Genomic DNA, 20175 nt, shown 5'->3' with positions numbered 1-20175 from the left:
CCCTCTCAAGAGACGTGGAGGTCAGAGTGGTATAACTCGATGCTTTTAATACCCCTTACAAGAGATGTGGAGGTCAGAGAGGTATAACAAGATGCTATGAATGCCCGTCAGAAGAGACGTGGAGGTTAGAGTGGTATAACAAGAAGCTTTGAATGCCCTTTACAAGAGACGTGGAGGTCAGAGTCGTATAACAAGATGTTTTTAATGCCCCTTACAGGAGACGTGGAGATTAAAGTGGTATAACAAGATGCTTTTAATGCCCCTTACAAGAGATGTGGAGGTCAGAGTGGTATAACAAGACACTTTTAATGCCCGTCAGAAGAGACGTGGAGGTCAGAGTGTTATGTTCTGCTACCAAAGCTAAGGAAAGAGAGGAGATCTGTCCCTACTATAGGACTCAGCTGAATCCCTACGATGTAACAGGGAACCTGATCCTGCGATCAGACCTGCTAAAGTCCTAATCTAGTCTGTACGGAGACCTATAGATGTGGGGAGGGAATCCCTACAAGTACTAAGGACTGGGAGGAATATGGGACACCTCCTAACAGAAATAGTAGCAGACAGACGAACAAACAAAATAGATAGAACATAGAGGTCCGTAGACCAAGCAAACTAACAGAGCTAGATACAGAGCACAGGCTAGCTAGAAAGTAGATATACAATGAAGTCCAGCAAAGCCAGAAGGGCGGAGCAGGATTAAATAGGCCAACAAGGTCATGTGACCAGCAAAGGAAAAAAAACCTAACAGCAAAGTTCTAACACAGAGTGGTATAACAAGACTCTTTTAAAGCCCCTTACAAGAGATGTGGAGGTCAGAGTGGTATAACAAGACGCTTTTAATGCCCGTCAGAAGAGACGTGGAGGTCAGAGTGGTATAACAAGATGCTTTTAATGCCCCTTACAAGAGACGTGGAGGTCAGAGTGGTATAACAAGATGCTTTTAATGCCCCTTACAAGTCATGTGGAGGTCAGAGTGGTATAACAAGATGCTTTTAATGCCCCTTACAAGAGACGTGGAGCTCAGAGTGGTATAACAAGATGCTACTAATGCCCCTTACAAGAGAAGTGGAGGTCAGAGTGGTATAACAAGACGCTTTTAATGCCCCTTACAAGAGACGTGGAGGTCAGAGTGGTATATCAAGTCGCTTTTAATGCCCCTTACAAGAGACGTGGAGGTCAGAGTGGTATAACAAGACGCTTTTAATGACCGTCAGAAGAGACGTGGAGGTCAGAGTGGTATAACCAGATGCTTTTAATGCCCCTTACAAGAGACGTGGAGGTCAGAGTGGTATAACAAGATGCTTTTAATGCCCCTTACAAGACATGTGGAGGTCAGAGTGGTATAACAAGACGCTTTTAATGCCCCTTACAAGAGACGTGGAGCTCAGAGTGGTATAACATGATGCTACTAATGCCACTTACAAGAGAAGTGGAGGTCAGAGTGGTATAACAAGACGCTTTTAATGCCCCTTACAAGAGACGTGGAGGTCAGAGTGGTATATCAAGTCGTTTTAATGCCCCTTACAAGAGACGTGGAGGTCAGAGTGGTATATCAAGTCGCTTTTAATGCCCCTTACAAGAGACGTGGAGGTCAGAGTCGTATAACGAGACGCTTTTAATGCCCCTTACAAGAGATGTTGAGGTCAGAGAGGTATAACAAGACGCTTTTAATGCCCCGTCAGAAGAGAAGTGGAGGCCAGAGTGGTATAACAAGACACTTTTAATGCCCCTTACAAGAGACGTGGAGGTCAGAGTGGTGTAATAAGACGATTTCATGCCCCTTACAAGAGACGTGGAGGTCAGAGTGGTATAACAAGACGCTTTTAATGCCTTTTACAAGAGATGTGGAGGTCAGAGTGGTATAACAAGACGCTTTTAAGGCCAGTCAGATGAGACGTGGAGGTCAGAGTGGTATAACAAGACGCTTTAAATGCCCCTCACAAGAGACGTGGAGGTCAGAGTGGTATAACTAGATGCTTTTAATGCCCCTTACAAGAGATGTGGAGGTCAGAGTCGTATAACAAGATGTTTTTAATGCCCCTTACAGGAGACGTGGAGGTTAAAGTGGTATAACAAGATGCTTTTAATGCCCCTTACAAGAGATGTGGAGGTCAGAGTGGTATAACAAGACACTTTTAATGCCCGTCATAAGAGACGTGGAGGTCAGAGTGGTCTAACAAGACTCTTTTAAAGCCCCTTACAAGAGATGTGGAGGTCAGAGTGGTATAACAAGACGCTTTTAATGCCCGTCAGAAGAGACTTGGAGGTCAGAGTGGTATAACAAGACACTTTTAATGCCCCTTACAAGAGATGTGGAGGTCAGAGTGGTATAACAAGACGCTTTTAATGCCCGTAAGAAGAGATGTGGAGGTCAGAGTCGTAAAACAAGACGCTTTTAATGCCCCTTACAAGAGACGTGGAGGTCAGAGTGGTATAACAAGGTGCTTTTAATGCCCCTTACAAGAGACGTGGAGGTCAGAGTGGTATGACAAGACTCTTTTAATGTCCCTTACAAGAGACGTGGAAGTCAGAGTGGTATAACAAGACGCTTTTAATGCCCCTTACAAGAGACGTGGAGGTCAGATTGGTATAACAAGACGCTTTTAATGCCCCTTACAAGAGAGGTGGAGGTCAGAGTGGTATAACAAGACGCTTTTATTGACCGGTACAAGAGACGTGGAGGTCAGAGTGGTATAACAAGACGCTTTTATTGCCCGTCAGAAGAGACGTGGAGGTCAGAGTGGTATAACAAGACTCTTTTAATGTCCCTTTCAAGAGACGTGGAGGTCAGAGTGGTATAACAAGACGCTTTTAATGCCCGTCAGAAGAGACGTGGAGGTCAGAGTGGTATAACCAGATGCTTTTAATGCCCCTTACAAGAGACGTGGAGGTCAGAGTGGTATAACAAGATGCTTTTAATGCCCCTTACAAGACATGTGGAGGTCAGAGTGGTATAACAAGACGCTTTTAATGCCCCTTACAAGAGACTTGGAGCTCAGAGTGGTATAACAAGATGCTACTAATGCCCCTTACAAGAGAAGTGGAGGTCAGAGTGGTATAACAAGATGCTTTTAATGCCCCTTACAAGAGACGTGGAGGTCAAAGTGGTATATCAAGTCGCTTTTAATGCCCCTTACAAGAGACGTGGAGCTCAGAGTGGTATAACAAGATGCTACTAATGCCCCTTACAAGAGAAGTGGAGGTCAGAGTGGTATAACAAGACGCTTTAAATCCCCCTCTCAAGAGACGTGGAGGTCAGAGTGGTATAACTAGATGCTTTTAATGCCCCTTACAAGAGATGTGGAGGTCAGAGAGGTATAACAAGATGATTTGAATGCCCGTCAGAAGAGACGTGGAGGTTAGAGTGGTATAACAAGACGCTTTGAATGCCCTTTACAAGAGACGTGGAGGTCAGAGTCGTATAACAAGATGTTTTTAATGCCCCTTACAGGAGACGTGGAGGTTAAAGTGGTATAACAAGATGCTTTTAATGCCCCTTACAAAGATGTGGAGGTCAGAGTGGTATAACAAGACACTTTTAATGCCCGTCAGAAGAGACGTGGAGGTCAGAGTGGTATAACAAGACTCTTTTAAAGCCCCTTACAAGAGATGTGGAGGTCAGAGTGGTATAACAAGACGCTTTTAATGCCCGTCAGAAGAGACGTGGAGGTCAGAGTGGTATAACAAGACGCTTTTAATGCCCCTTACAAGAGATGTGGAGGTCAGAGTGGTATAACAAGACGCTTTTAATGCCCGTCAGAAGAGATGTGGAGGTCAGAGTGGTAAAACAAGATGCTTTAAATGCCCCTTAAAAGAGACGTGGAGGTCAGAGTGGTATAACAAGGTGCTTTTAATGCCCCTTACAAGAGATGTGGAGGTCAGAGTGGAATAACAAGACGCTTTTAATGCCCGTCAGAAGAGACGTGGAGGTCAGAGTGGTATGACAAGACTCTTTTAATGTCCCTTACAAGAGACGTGGAGGTCAGAGTGGTATAACAAGACACTTTTAATGCCCCTTACAAGAGACGTGGAGGTCAGATTGGTATAACAAGACGCTTTTAATGCCCCTTACAAGAGAGGTGGAGGTCAGAGTGGTATAACAAGACGCTTTTAATGCCCGTCAGAAGAGACGTGGAGGTCAGAGTGGTATGACAAGACTCTTTTAATGTCCCTTACAAGAGACGTGGAGATCAGAGTGGTATAACAAGACACTTTTAATGCCCCTTACAAGAGACGTGGAGGTCAGATTGGTATAACAAGACGCTTTTAATGCCCCTTACAAGAGAGGTGGAGGTCAGAGTGGTATAACAAGAAGCTTTTATTGCCCGTTACAAGAGACGTGGAGGTCAGAGTGGTATAACAAGACGCTTTTAATGCCCGTCAGAAGAGACGTGGAGGTCAGAGTGGTATAACAAGACTCTTTTAATGTCCCTTACAAGAGACGTGGAGGTCAGAGTGGTATAACAAGACGCTTTTAATGCCCGTCAGAAGAGACGTGGAGGTCAGAGTGGTATAACAAGACTCTTTTAATGTCCCTTACAAGAGACGTGGAGGTCAGAGTGGTATAACCAGATGCTTTTAATGCCCCTTACAAGAGACGTGGAGGTCAGAGTGGTATAACAAGATGCTTTTAATGCCCCTTACAAGACATGTGGAGGTCAGAGTGGTATAACAAGACGCTTTTAATGCCCCTTACAAGAGACGTGGAGCTCAGTGTGGTATAACAAGATGCTATTAATGCCCCTTACAAGAGAAGTGGAGGTCAGAGTGGTATAACAAGACGCTTTTAATGCCCCTTACAAGAGACGTGGAGGTCAGAGTGGTATATCAAGTCGCTTTTAATGCCCCTTACAAGAGACGTGGAGGTCAGAGTGGTATAACGAGACGCTTTTAATGCCCCTTACAAGAGATGTTGAGGTCAGAGAGGTATAACAAGACGCTTTTAATGCCCCGTCAGAAGAGAAGTGGAGGTCAGAGTGGTATAACAAGACACTTTTAATGCCCCTTACAAGAGACGTGGAGGTCAGAGTGGTATAACAAGACGATTTCATGCCCCTTACAAGAGACGTGGAGGTCAGAGTGGTATAACAAGACGCTTTTAATGCCTTTTACAAGAGATGTGGAGGTCAGAGTGGTATAACAAGACGCTTTTAAGGCCAGTCAGAAGAGACGTGGAGGTCAGAGTGGTATAACAAGACGCTTTAAATGCCCCTCACAAGAGACGTGGAGGTCAGAGTGGTATAACTAGATGCTTTTAATGCCCCTTACAAGAGATGTGGAGGTGAGAGTCGTATAATAAGATGCTTTTAATGCCCCTTACAAGAGATGTGGAGGTCAGAGTGGTATAACAAGACACATTTAATGCCCGTCAGAAGAGACGTGGAGGTCAGAGTGGTATAACAAGACTCTTTTAAAGCCCATTACAAGAGATGTGGAGGTCAGAGTGGTATAACAAGACGCTTTTAATGCCCCTTACAAGAGATGTGGAGGTCAGAGTGGTATAACAAGACGCTTTTAATGCCCGTCAGAAGAGATGTGGAGGTCAGAGTGGTAAAACAAGATGCTTTTAATGCCCCTTACAAGACATGTGGAGGTCAGAGTGGTATAACAAGACGCTTTTAATGCCCCTTACAAGAGACGTGGAGCTCAGTGTGGTATAACAAGATGCTATTAATGCCCCTTACAAGAGAAGTGGAGGTCAGAGTGGTATATCAAGTCGCTTTTAATGCCCCTTACAAGAGACGTGGAGGTCAGAGTGGTATAACGAGACGCTTTTAATGCCCCTTACAAGAGATGTTGAGGTCAGAGAGGTATAACAAGACGCTTTTAATGCCCCGTCAGAAGAGAAGTGGAGGTCAGAGTGGTATAACAAGACACTTTTAATGCCCCTTACAAGAGACGTGGAGGTCAGAGTGGTATAACAAGACGATTTCATGCCCCTTACAAGAGACGTGGAGGTCAGAGTGGTATAACAAGACGCTTTTAATGCCTTTTACAAGAGATGTGGAGGTCAGAGTGGTATAACAAGACGCTTTTAAGGCCAGTCAGAAGAGACGTGGAGGTCAGAGTGGTATAACAAGACGCTTTAAATGCCCCTCACAAGAGACGTGGAGGTCAGAGTGGTATAACTAGATGCTTTTAATGCCCCTTACAAGAGATGTGGAGGTGAGAGTCGTATAACAAGATGCTTTTAATGCCCCTTACAAGAGATGTGGAGGTCAGAGTGGTATAACAAGACACATTTAATGCCCGTCAGAAGAGACGTGGAGGTCAGAGTGGTATAACAAGACTCTTTTAAAGCCCATTACAAGAGATGTGGAGGTCAGAGTGGTATAACAAGACGCTTTCAATGCCCCTTACAAGAGATGTGGAGGTCAGAGTGGTATAACAAGACGCTTTTAATGCCCGTCAGAAGAGATGTGGAGGTCAGAGTGGTAAAACAAGATGCTTTTAATGCCCCTTACAAGAGACGTGGAGGTCAGAGTGGTATAAGAAGGTGCTTTTAATGCCCCTTACAAGAGATGTGGAGGTCAGAGTGGTATAACAAGACGCTTTTAATGCCCGTCAGAAGAGACGTGGAGGTCAGAGTGGTATGACAAGACTCTTTTAATGTCCCTTACAAGAGACGTGGAGGTCAGAGTGGTATAACAAGATGCTTTTAATGCCCCTTACAAGAGACGTGGAGGTCAGATTGGTATGACAAGACGCTTTTAATGCCCCTTACAAGAGAGGTGGAGGTCAGAGTGGTATAACAAGACGCTTTTATTGCCCGTTACAAGAGACGTGGAGGTCAGAGTGGTAAAACAAGACGCTTTTATTGCCCGTCAGAAGAGACGTGGAGGTCAGAGTGGTATAACAAGACTCTTTTAATGTCCCTTACAAGAGACGTGGAGGTCAGAGTGGTATAACAAGACGCTTTTAATGCCCGTCAGAAGAGACGTGGAGGTCAGAGTGGTATAACCAGATGCTTTTAATGCCCCTTACAAGAGACGTGGAGGTCAGAGTGGTATAACAAGATGCTTTTAATGCCCCTTACAAGACATGTGGAGGTCAGAGTGGTATAACAAGACGCTTTTAATGCCCCTTACAAGAGACGTGGAGCTCAGAGTGGTATAACAAGATGCTACTAATGCCCCTTACAAGAGAAGTGGAGGTCAGAGTGGTATAACAAGACGCTTTTAATGCCCCTTACAAGAGACGTGGAGGTCAGAGTGGTATATCAAGTCGCTTTTAATGCCCCTTACAAGAGACGTGGAGGTCAGAGTGGTATAACGAGACGCTTTTAATGCCCCTTGCAAGAGAAGTGGAGGTCAGAGTGGTATAACAAGACACTTTTAATGCCCCTTACAAGAGACGTGAAGGTCAGAGTGGTATAACAAGACGATTTCATGCCCCTTACAAGAGACGTGGAGGTCAGAGTGGTATAACAAGACGCTTTTAATGCCTTTTACAAGAGATGTGGAGGTCAGAGTGGTATAACAAGACGCTTTTAAGGCCAGTCAGAAGAGACGTGGAGGTCAGAGTGGTATAACAAGACGCTTTAAATGCCCCTCACAAGAGACGTGGAGGTCAGAGTGGTATAACTAGATGCTTTTAATGCCCCTTACAAGAGATGTGGAGGTCAGAGTGGTATAACAAGACACTTTTAATGCCCGTCAGAAGAGACGTGGAGGTCAGAGTGGTATGACAAGACTCTTTTAATGTCCCTTACAAGAGACGTGGAGGTCAGAGTGGTATAACAAGACACTTTTAATGCCCCTTACAAGAGACGTGGAGGTCAGATTGGTATAACAAGACGCTTTTAATGCCCCTTACAAGAGAGGTGGAGGTCAGAGTGGTATAACAAGACGCTTTGAATGCCCGTCAGAAGAGACGAGGAGGTCAGAGTGGTGTAACAAGACACTTTTAATGCCCGTCAGAAGAGATGTGGAGGTCAGAGTGGTATAACAAGACGCTTTTAATGCCCGTCAGAAGAGACGTGGAGGTCAGAGTGGTATAACAAGACGCTTTGAATGCCCGTCAGAAGAGACGTGGAGGTCAGAGTGGTATAACAAGATGCTTTTAATGCCCTTACAAGAGACGTGGAGGTTAAAGTGGTATAACAAGATGCTTTTAATGCCCCTTACAAGACATGTGGAGGTCAGAGTGGTATAACAAGACGCTTTTAATGCCCCTTACAAGACACGTGGAGGTCAGAGTGGTATAACAAGACGCTTTTAATGCACCTTACAAGAGAAGTGGAGGTCAGAGTGGTATATCAAGATGCTTTTAATGCCCCTTACAAGAGACGTGGAGTTCAGAGTGGTATATCAAGTCACTTTTAATGCCCCTTACAAGAGACGTGGAGGTCAGAGTGGTATAACGAGACGCTTTTAATGCCCCTTGCAAGAGAAGTGGAGGTCAGAGTGGTATAACAAGACACTTTTATTGCCCCTTACAAGAGACGTGGAGGTCAGAGTGGTATAACAAGACGATTTCATGCCCCTTACAAGAGACGTGGAGGTCAGAGTGGTATAACAAGACGCTTTTAATGCCTTTTACAAGAGATGTGGAGGTCAGAGTGGTATAACAAGACGCTTTTAAGGCCAGTCAGAAGAGACGTGGAGGTCAGAGTGGTATAACAAGACGCTTTAAATGCCCCTCACAAGAGACGTGGAGGTCAGAGTGGTATAACTAGATGCTTTTAATGCCCCTTACAAGAGATGTGGAGGTCAGGGTGGTATAAAAAGACGCTTTGAATGCCCGTCAGAAGAGACGAGGAGGTCAGAGTGGTGTAACAAGACACTTTTAATGCCCCTTACAAGAGATGTGGAGGTCAGAGTGGTATAACAAGACGCTTTTAATGCCCGTCAGAAGAGACGTGGAGGTCAGAGTGGTATAACAAGACGCTTTGAATGCCCTTTACAAGAGACGTGAAGGTCAGAGTGGTATAACAAGATGCTTTTAATGCCCCTTACAAGAGACGTGGAGGTTAAAGTGGTATAACAAGATGATTTTAATGCCCCTTACAAGAGATGTGGAGGTCAGAGTGGTATAACAAGATGCTTTTAATGCCCGTCAAAAGAGACGTGGAGGTCAGAGTGGTATAACAAGACGCTTTTAATGCCCCTTACAAGAGATGTGGAGGTCAGAGTAGTATAACAAGACGCTTTTAATGCCCGTCAGAAGAGACGTGGAGGTCAGAGTGGTAAAACAAGATACTTTTAATGCCCCTTACAAGAGACGTGGAGGTCACAGTGGTATAACAAGGTGCTTTTAATGCCCCTTACAAGAGATGTGTAGGTCAGAGTGGTATAACAACACGCTTTTAATGCCCGTCAGAAGAGACGTGGAGGTCAGAGTGGTATAACAAGACGCTTTTAATGCCCGTCAGAAGAGACGTGGAGGTCAGAGTGGTATAACCAGATGCTTTTAATGCCCCTTACAAGAGACGTGGAGGTCAGAGTGGTATAACAAGATGCTTTTAATGCCCCTTGCAAGACATGTGGAGGTCAGAGTGGTATAACAAGACGCTTTTAATGCCCCTTACAAGAGACGTGGAGCTCAGAGTGGTATAACAAGATGCTACTAATGCCCCTTACAAGAGAAGTGGAGGTCAGAGTGGTATAACAAGACGCTTTTAATGCCCCTTACAAGAGACATGGAGGTCAGAGTGGTATATCAAGTCGCTTTTAATGCCCCTTACAAGAGACGCGGAGGTCAGAGTGGTATAACGAGACGCTTTTAATGCCCCTTGCAAGAGAAGTGGAGGTCAGAATGGTATAACAATACACTTTTAATGCCCCTTACAAGAGATGTGGAGGTCAGAGTGGTATAACAAGACGATTTCATGCCCCTTACAAGAGACGTGGAGGTCAGAGTGGTATAACAAGACGCTTTTAATGCCTTTTACAAGAGATGTGGAGGTCAGAGTGGTATAACAAGACGCTTTTAAGGCCAGTCAGAAGAGACGTGGAGGTCAGAGTGGTATAACAAGACGCTTTAAATGCCCCTCACAAGAGACGTGGAGGTCAGAGTAGTATAACTAGATGCTTTTAATGCCCCTTACAAGAGATGTGGAGGTCAGAGTGGTATAACAAGACGCTTTGAATGCCCGTCAGAAGAGACGAGGAGGTCAGAGTTGTGTAACAAGACACTTTTAATGCCCCTTACAAGAGATGTGGAGGTCAGAGTGGTATAACAAGACGCTTTGAATGCCCTTTACAAGAGACGTGGAGGTCAGAGTGGTAAAACAAGATGCTTTTAATGCCCCTTACAAGAGACGTGGAGGTCACAGTGGTATAACAAGGTGCTTTTAATGCCCCTTACAAGAGATGTGGAGGTCAGAGTGGTATAACAAGACGCTTTTAATGCCCGTCAGAAGAGACGTGGAGGTCAGAGTGGTAAAACAAGATGCTTTTAATGCCCCTTACAAGAGACTTGGAGGTCAGAGTGGTATAACAAGGTGCTTTTAATGCCCCTTACAAGAGATGTGGAGGTCAGAGTGGTATAACAAGACGATTTTAATGCCCGTCAGAAGAGACATGGAGGTCAGAGTGGTATAACAAGACTCTTTTAATGTGCCTTACAAGAGACGTGGAGGTCAGAGTGGTATAACAAGATGCTTTTAATGCCCGTCAGAAGAGACGTGGAGGAAAGAGTGTTATAACAAGATGCTTTTAATGCCCCTTACAAGATATGTGGAGGTCAGAGTGGTATAACAAGACGCTTTTAATGCCCGTCAGAAGAGACGTGGAGGTCAGAGTGGTATAACAAGACTCTTTTAATGTCCCTTACAAGAGACGTGGAGGTCAGAGTGGTATAACAAGACGCTTTTAATGCCCGTCAGAAGAGACGTGGAGGTCAGAGTGTTATAACAAGATGCTTTTAATGCCCCCTACAAGAGACGTGGAGGTCAGCGTGGTATAACAAGACGCTTTTAATGCCCCTTACTAGAGACGTGGAGGTCAGAGTGGAATAACCAGATGCTTTCAATGCCCCTTACAAGAGACGTGGAGGTCAGAGTGGTATAACAAGATGCTTTTAATGCCCCTTACAAGACATGTGGAGGTCAGAGTGGTATAACAAGACGCTTTTAATGCCCCTTACAAGAGACGTGGAGGTCATATTGGTATAACAAGACGCTTTTAATGCCCCTTACAAGAGAGGTGGAGGTCAGAGTGGTATAACAAGACGCTTTGAATGCCCGTCAGAAGAGACGAGGAGGTCAGAGTGGTGTAACAAGACACTTTTAATGCCCGTCAGAAGAGATGTGGAGGTCAGAGTGGTATAACAAGACGCTTTTAATGCCCGTCAGAAGAGACGTGGAGGTCAGAGTGGTATAACAAGACGCTTTGAATGCCCGTCAGAAGAGACGTGGAGGTCAGAGTGGTATAACAAGATGCTTTTAATGCCCTTACAAGAGACGTGGAGGTTAAAGTGGTATAACAAGATGCTTTTAATGCCCCTTACAAGACATGTGGAGGTCAGAGTGGTATAACAAGACGCTTTTAATGCCCCTTACAAGAGACGTGGAGGTCAGAGTGGTATAACAAGACGCTTTTAATGCCCCTTACAAGAGAAGTGGAGGTCAGAGTGGTATAACAAGATGCTTTTAATGCCCCTTACAAGAGACGTGGAGGTCAGAGTGGTATATCAAGTCGCTTTTAATGCCCCTTACAAGAGACGTGGAGGTCAGAGTGGTATAACGAGACGCTTTTAATGCCCCTTGCAAGAGAAGTGGAGGTCAGAGTGGTATAACAAGACACTTTTATTGCCCCTTACAAGAGACGTGGAGGTCAGAGTGGTATAACAAGACGATTTCATGCCCCTTACAAGAGACGTGGAGGTCAGAGTGGTATAACAAGACGCTTTTAATGCCTTTTACAAGAGATGTGGAGGTCAGAGTGGTATAACAAGACGCTTTTAAGGCCAGTCAGAAGAGACGTGGAGGTCAGAGTGGTATAACAAGACGCTTTAAATGCCCCTCACAAGAGACGTGGAGGTCAGAGTGGTATAACTAGATGCTTTTAATGCCCCTTACAAGAGATGTGGAGGTCAGAGTGGTATAAAAAGACGCTTTGAATGCCCGTCAGAAGAGACGAGGAGGTCAGAGTGGTGTAACAAGACACTTTTAATGCCCCTTACAAGAGATGTGGAGGTCAGAGTGGTATAACAAGACGCTTTTAATGCCCGTCAGAAGAGACGTGGAGGTCAGAGTGGTATAACAAGACGCTTTGAATGCCCTTTACAAGAGACGTGGAGGTCAGAGTGGTATAACAAGATGCTTTTAATGCCCCTTACAAGAGACGTGGAGGTTAAAGTGGTATAACAAGATGATTTTAATGCCCCTTAGAAGAGATGTGGAGGTCAGAGTGGTATAACAAGATGCTTTAATGCCCGTCAAAAGAGACGTGGAGGTCAGAGTGGTATAACAAGACGCTTTTAATGCCCCTTACAAGAGATGTGGAGGTCAGAGTAGTATAACAAGACGCTTTTAATGCCCGTCAGAAGAGACGTGGAGGTCAGAGTGGTAAAACAAGATACTTTTAATGCCCCTTACAAGAGACGTGGAGGTCACAGTGGTATAACAAGGTGCTTTTAATGCCCCTTACAAGAGATGTGTAGGTCAGAGTGGTATAACAAGACGCTTTTAATGCCCGTCAGAAGAGACGTGGAGGTCAGAGTGGTATAACAAGACGCTTTTAATGCCCGTCAGAAGAGACGTGGAGGTCAGAGTGGTATAACCAGATCCTTTTAATGCCCCTTACAAGAGACGTGGAGGTCAGAGTGGTATAACAAGATGCTTTTAATGCCCCTTGCAAGACATGTGGAGGTCAGAGTGGTATAACAAGACGCTTTTAATGCCCCTTACAAGAGACGTGGAGCTCAGAGTGGTATAACAAGATGCTACTAATGCCCCTTACAAGAGAAGTGGAGGTCAGAGTGGTATAACAAGACGCTTTTAATGCCCCTTACAAGAGACATGGAGGTCAGAGTGGTATATCAAGTCGCTTTTAATGCCCCTTACAAGAGACGCGGAGGTCAGAGTGGTATAACGAGACGCTTTTAATGCTCCTTGCAAGAGAAGTGGAGGTCAGAATGGTATAACAATACACTTTTAATGCCCCTTACAAGAGACGTGGAGGTCAGAGTGGTATAACAAGACGATTTCATGCCCCTTACAAGAGACGTGGAGGTCAGAGTGGTATAACAAGACGCTTTTAATGCCTTTTACAAGAGATGTGGAGGTCAGAGTGGTATAACAAGACGCTTTTAAGGCCAGTCAGAAGAGACGTGGAGGTCAGAGTGGTATAACAAGACGCTTTAAATGCCCCTCACAAGAGACGTGGAGGTCAGAGTAGTATAACTAGATGCTTTTAATGCCCCTTACAAGAGATGTGGAGGTCAGAGTGGTATAACAAGACGCTTTGAATGCCCGTCAGAAGAGACGAGGAGGTCAGAGTTGTGTAACAAGACACTTTTAATGCCCCTTACAAGAGATGTGGAGGTCAGAGTGGTATAACAAGACGCTTTGAATGCCCTTTACAAGAGACGTGGAGGTCAGAGTGGTAAAACAAGATGCTTTTAATGCCCCTTACAAGAGACGTGGAGGTCACAGTGGTATAACAAGGTGCTTTTAATGCCCCTTACAAGAGATGTGGAGGTCAGAGTGGTATAACAAGACGCTTTTAATGCCCGTCAGAAGAGACGTGGAGGTCAGAGTGGTAAAACAAGATGCTTTTAATGCCCCTTACAAGAGACTTGGAGGTCAGAGTGGTATAACAAGGTGCTTTTAATGCCCCTTACAAGAGATGTGGAGGTCAGAGTGGTATAACAAGACGATTTTAATGCCCGTCAGAAGAGACATGGAGGTCAGAGTGGTATAACAAGACTCTTTTAATGTGCCTTACAAGAGACGTGGAGGTCAGAGTGGTATAACAAGATGCTTTTAATGCCCGTCAGAAGAGACGTGGAGGAAAGAGTGTTATAACAAGATGCTTTTAATGCCCCTTACAAGATATGTGGAGGTCAGAGTGGTATAACAAGACGCTTTTAATGCCCGTCAGAAGAGACGTGGAGGTCAGAGTGGTATAACAAGACTCTTTTAATGTCCCTTACAAGAGACGTGGAGGTCAGAGTGGTATAACAAGACGCTTTTAATGCCCGTCAGAAGAGACGTGGAGGTCAGAGTGTTATAACAAGATGCTTTTAATGCCCCCTACAAGAGACGTGGAGGTCAGTGTGGTATAACAAGACGCTTTTAATGCCCCTTACTAGAGACGTGGAGGTCAGAGTGGAATAACCAGATGCTTTCAATGCCCCTTACAAGAGACGTGGAGGTCAGAGTGGTATAACAAGATGCTTTTAATGCCCCTTACAAGACATGTGGAGGTCAGAGTGGTATAACAAGACGCTTTTAATGCCCCTTACAAGAGACGTGGAGGTCATATTGGTATAACAAGACGCTTTTAATGCCCCCCACAAGAGAGGTGGAGGTCAGAGTGGTATAACAAGACGCTTTGAATGCCCGTCAGAAGAGACGAGGAGGTCAGAGTGGTGTAACAAGACACTTTTAATGCCCGTCAGAAGAGATGTGGAGGTCAGAGTGGTATAACAAGACGCTTTTAATGCCCGTCAGAAGAGACGTGGAGGTCAGAGTGGTATAACAAGACGCTTTGAATGCCCGTCAGAAGAGACGTGGAGGTCAGAGTGGTATAACAAGATGCTTTTAATGCCCTTACAAGAGACGTGGAGGTTAAAGTGGTATAACAAGATGCTTTTAATGCCCCTTACAAGACATGTGGAGGTCAGAGTGGTATAACAAGACGCTTTTAATGCCCCTTACAAGAGACGTGGAGGTCAGAGTGGTATAACAAGACGCTTTTAATGCCCCTTACAAGAGAAGTGGAGGTCAGAGTGGTATAACAAGATGCTTTTAATGCCCCTTACAAGAGACGTGGAGGTCAGAGTGGTATATCAAGTCGCTTTTAATGCCCCTTACAAGAGACGTGGAGGTCAGAGTGGTATAACGAGACGCTTTTAATGCCCCTTGCAAGAGAAGTGGAGGTCAGAGTGGTATAACAAGACACTTTTATTGCCCCTTACAAGAGACGTGGAGGTCAGAGTGGTATAACAAGACGATTTCATGCCCCTTACAAGAGACGTGGAGGTCAGAGTGGTATAACAAGACGATTTTAATGCCTTTTACAAGAGATGTGGAGGTCAGAGTGGTATAACAAGACGCTTTTAAGGCCAGTCAGAAGAGACGTGGAGGTCAGAGTGGTATAACAAGACGCTTTAAATGCCCCTCACAAGAGACGTGGAGGTCAGAGTGGTATAACTAGATGCTTTTAATGCCCCTTACAAGAGATGTGGAGGTCAGAGTGGTATAAAAAGACGCTTTGAATGCCCGTCAGAAGAGACGAGGAGGTCAGAGTGGTGTAACAAGACACTTTTAATGCCCCTTACAAGAGATGTGGAGGTCAGAGTGGTATAACAAGACGCTTTTAATGCCCGTCAGAAGAGACGTGGAGGTCAGAGTGGTATAACAAGACGCTTTGAATGCCCTTTACAAGAGACGTGGAGGTCAGAGTGGTATAACAAGATGCTTTTAATGCCCCTTACAAGAGACGTGGAGGTTAAAGTGGTATAACAAGATGATTTTAATGCCCCTTAGAAGAGATGTGGAGGTCAGAGTGGTATAACAAGATGCTTTAATGCCCGTCAAAAGAGACGTGGAGGTCAGAGTTGTATAACAAGACGCTTTTAATGCCCCTTACAAGAGATGTGGAGGTCAGAGTAGTATAACAAGACGCTTTTAATGCCCGTCAGAAGAGACGTGGAGGTCAGAGTGGTAAAACAAGATACTTTTAATGCCCCTTACAAGAGACGTGGAGGTCACAGTGGTATAACAAGGTGCTTTTAATGCCCCTTACAAGAGATGTGTAGGTCAGAGTGGTATAACAAGACGCTTTTAATGCCCGGCAGAAGAGACGTGGAGGTCAGAGTGGTATAACAAGACGCTTTTAATGCCCGTCAGAAGAGACGTGGAGGTCAGAGTGGTATAACCAGATCCTTTTAATGCCCCTTACAAGAGACGTGGAGGTCAGAGTGGTATAACAAGATGCTTTTAATGCCCCTTGCAAGACATGTGGAGGTCAGAGTGGTATAACAAGACGCTTTTAATGCCCCTTACAAGAGACGTGGAGCTCAGAGTGGTATAACAAGATGCTACTAATGCCCCTTACAAGAGAAGTGGAGGTCAGAGTGGTATAACAAGACGCTTTTAATGCCCCTTACAAGAGACATGGAGGTCAGAGTGGTATATCAAGTCGCTTTTAATGCCCCTTACAAGAGACGCGGAGGTCAGAGTGGTATAACGAGACGCTTTTAATGCTCCTTGCAAGAGAAGTGGAGGTCAGAATGGTATAACAAGATGCTTTTAATGCCCCTTACAAGAGACGTGGAGGTCAGAGTGGTATATCAAGTCGCTTTTAATGCCCCTTACAAGAGACGTGGAGGTCAGAGTGGTATAACGAGACGCTTTTAATGCCCCTTGCAAGAGAAGTGGAGGTCAGAGTGGTATAACAAGACACTTTTATTGCCCCTTACAAGAGACGTGGAGGTCAGAGTGGTATAACAAGACGATTTCATGCCCCTTACAAGAGACGTGGAGGTCAGAGTGGTATAACAAGACGATTTTAATGCCTTTTACAAGAGATGTGGAGGTCAGAGTGGTATAACAAGACGCTTTTAAGGCCAGTCAGAAGAGACGTGGAGGTCAGAGTGGTATAACAAGACGCTTTAAATGCCCCTCACAAGAGACGTGGAGGTCAGAGTGGTATAACTAGATGCTTTTAATGCCCCTTACAAGAGATGTGGAGGTCAGAGTGGTATAAAAAGACGCTTTGAATGCCCGTCAGAAGAGACGAGGAGGTCAGAGTGGTGTAACAAGACACTTTTAATGCCCCTTACAAGAGATGTGGAGGTCAGAGTGGTATAACAAGACGCTTTTAATGCCCGTCAGAAGAGACGTGGAGGTCAGAGTGGTATAACAAGACGCTTTGAATGCCCTTTACAAGAGACGTGGAGGTCAGAGTGGTATAACAAGATGCTTTTAATGCCCCTTACAAGAGACGTGGAGGTTAAAGTGGTATAACAAGATGATTTTAATGCCCCTTAGAAGAGATGTGGAGGTCAGAGTGGTATAACAAGATGCTTTAATGCCCGTCAAAAGAGACGTGGAGGTCAGAGTTGTATAACAAGACGCTTTTAATGCCCCTTACAAGAGATGTGGAGGTCAGAGTAGTATAACAAGACGCTTTTAATGCCCGTCAGAAGAGACGTGGAGGTCAGAGTGGTAAAACAAGATACTTTTAATGCCCCTTACAAGAGACGTGGAGGTCACAGTGGTATAACAAGGTGCTTTTAATGCCCCTTACAAGAGATGTGTAGGTCAGAGTGGTATAACAAGACGCTTTTAATGCCCGTCAGAAGAGACGTGGAGGTCAGAGTGGTATAACAAGACGCTTTTAATGCCCGTCAGAAGAGACGTGGAGGTCAGAGTGGTATAACCAGATCCTTTTAATGCCCCTTACAAGAGACGTGGAGGTCAGAGTGGTATAACAAGATGCTTTTAATGCCCCTTGCAAGACATGTGGAGGTCAGAGTGGTATAACAAGACGCTTTTAATGCCCCTTACAAGAGACGTGGAGCTCAGAGTGGTATAACAAGATGCTACTAATGCCCCTTACAAGAGAAGTGGAGGTCAGAGTGGTATAACAAGACGCTTTTAATGCCCCTTACAAGAGACATGGAGGTCAGAGTGGTATATCAAGTCGCTTTTAATGCCCCTTACAAGAGACGCGGAGGTCAGAGTGGTATAACGAGACGCTTTTAATGCTCCTTGCAAGAGAAGTGGAGGTCAGAATGGTATAACAATACACTTTTAATGCCCCTTACAAGAGACGTGGAGGTCAGAGTGGTATAACAAGACGATTTCATGCCCTTTACAAGAGACGTGGAGGTCAGAGTGGTATAACAAGACGCTTTTAATGCCTTTTACAAGAGATGTGGAGGTCAGAGTGGTATAACAAGACGCTTTTAAGGCCAGTCAGAAGAGACGTGGAGGTCAGAGTGGTATAACAAGACGCTTTAAATGCCCCTCACAAGAGACGTGGAGGTCAGAGTAGTATAACTAGATGCTTTTAATGCCCCTTACAAGAGATGTGGAGGTCAGAGTGGTATAACAAGACGCTTTGAATGCCCGTCAGAAGAGACGAGGAGGTCAGAGTGGTGTAACAAGACACTTTTAATGCCCCTTACAAGAGATGTGGAGGTCAGAGTGGTATAACAAGACGCTTTGAATGCCCTTTACAAGAGACGTGGAGGTCAGAGTGGTAAAACAAGATGCTTTTAATGCCCCTTACAAGAGACGTGGAGGTCACAGTGGTATAACAAGGTGCTTTTAATGCCCCTTACAAGAGATGTGGAGGTCAGAGTGGTATAACAAGACGCTTTTAATGCCCGTCAGAAGAGACGTGGAGGTCAGAGTGGTAAAACAAGATGCTTTTAATGCCCCTTACAAGAGACTTGGAGGTCAGAGTGGTATAACAAGGTGCTTTTAATGCCCCTTACAAGAGATGTGGAGGTCAGAGTGGTATAACAAGACGATTTTAATGCCCGTCAGAAGAGACATGGAGGTCAGAGTGGTATAACAAGACTCTTTTAATGTGCCTTACAAGAGACGTGGAGGTCAGAGTGGTATAACAAGATGCTTTTAATGCCCGTCAGAAGAGACGTGGAGGAAAGAGTGTTATAACAAGATGCTTTTAATGCCCCTTACAAGATATGTGGAGGTCAGAGTGGTATAACAAGACGCTTTTAATGCCCGTCAGAAGAGACGTGGAGGTCAGAGTGGTATAACAAGGCTCTTTTAATGTCCCTTACAAGAGACGTGGAGGTCAGAGTGGTATAACAAGACGCTTTTAATGCCCGTCAGAAGAGACGTGGAGGTCAGAGTGTTATAACAAGATGCTTTTAATGCCCCCTACAAGAGACGTGGAGGTCAGCGTGGTATAACAAGACGCTTTTAATGCCCCTTACTAGAGACGTGGAGGTCAGAGTGGAATAACCAGATGCTTTCAATGCCCCTTACAAGAGACGTGGAGGTCAGAGTGGTATAACAAGATGCTTTTAATGCCCCTTACAAGACATGTGGAGGTCAGAGTGGTATAACAAGACGCTTTTAATGCCCCTTACAAGAGACGTGGAGGTCAGAGTGGTATAACCAGATGCTTTTAATGCCCCTTACAAGAGACGTGGAGGTCAGAGTGGTATAACAAGATGCTTTTAATGCCCCTTACAAGACATGTGGAGGTCAGAGTGGTATAACAAGACACTTTTAATGCCCCTTACAAGAGACGTGGAGCTCAGAGTGGTATAACAAGATGCTACTAATGCCCCTTACAAGAGAAGTGGAGGTCAGAGTGGTATAACAAGACGCTTTTAATGCCCCTTACAAGAGACGTGGAGGTCAGAGTGGTATATCAAGTCGCTTTTAATGCCCCTTACAAGAGACGTGGAGGTCAGAGTGGTATAACGAGACGCTTTTAATGCCCCTTACAAGAGATGTTGAGGTCAGAGAGGTATAACAAGACGCTTTTAATGCCCCGTCAGAAGAGAAGTGGAGGTCAGAGTGGTATAACAAGACACTTTTAATGCCCCTTACAAGAGACGTGGAGGTCAGATTGGTATAACAAGACGATTTCATGCCCCTTACAAGAGACGTGGAGGTCAGAGTGGTATAACCAGACGCTTTTAATGCCTTTTACAAGAGATGTGGAGGTCAGAGTGGTATAACAAGACGCTTTTAAGGCCAGTCAGAAGAGACGTGGAGGTCAGAGTGGTATAACAAGACGCTTTAAATGCCCCTCAGAAGAGACGTGGAGGTCAGAGTGGTATAACTAGATGCTTTTAATGCCCCTTACAAGAGATGTGGAGGTCAGAGTGGTATAACAAGACGCTTTGAATGCCCGTCAGAAGAGACGAGGAGGTCAGAGTGGTGTAACAAGACACTTTTAATGCCCCTTACAAGAGATGTGGAGGTCAGAGTGGTATAACAAGACGCTTTTAATGCCCGTCAGAAGAGACGTGGAGGTCAGAGTGGTATAACAAGACGCTTTGAATGCCCTT

Source organism: Phyllobates terribilis, unplaced genomic scaffold (genome assembly GCF_046119375.1).
Source record: "Phyllobates terribilis strain yellow unplaced genomic scaffold, ASM4611937v1 Scaffold_1__5_contigs__length_1240528914, whole genome shotgun sequence".
Classification (NCBI taxonomy): Eukaryota; Metazoa; Chordata; class Amphibia; order Anura; family Dendrobatidae; genus Phyllobates; species Phyllobates terribilis.
This window is presented reverse-complemented; position numbering follows the sequence as displayed.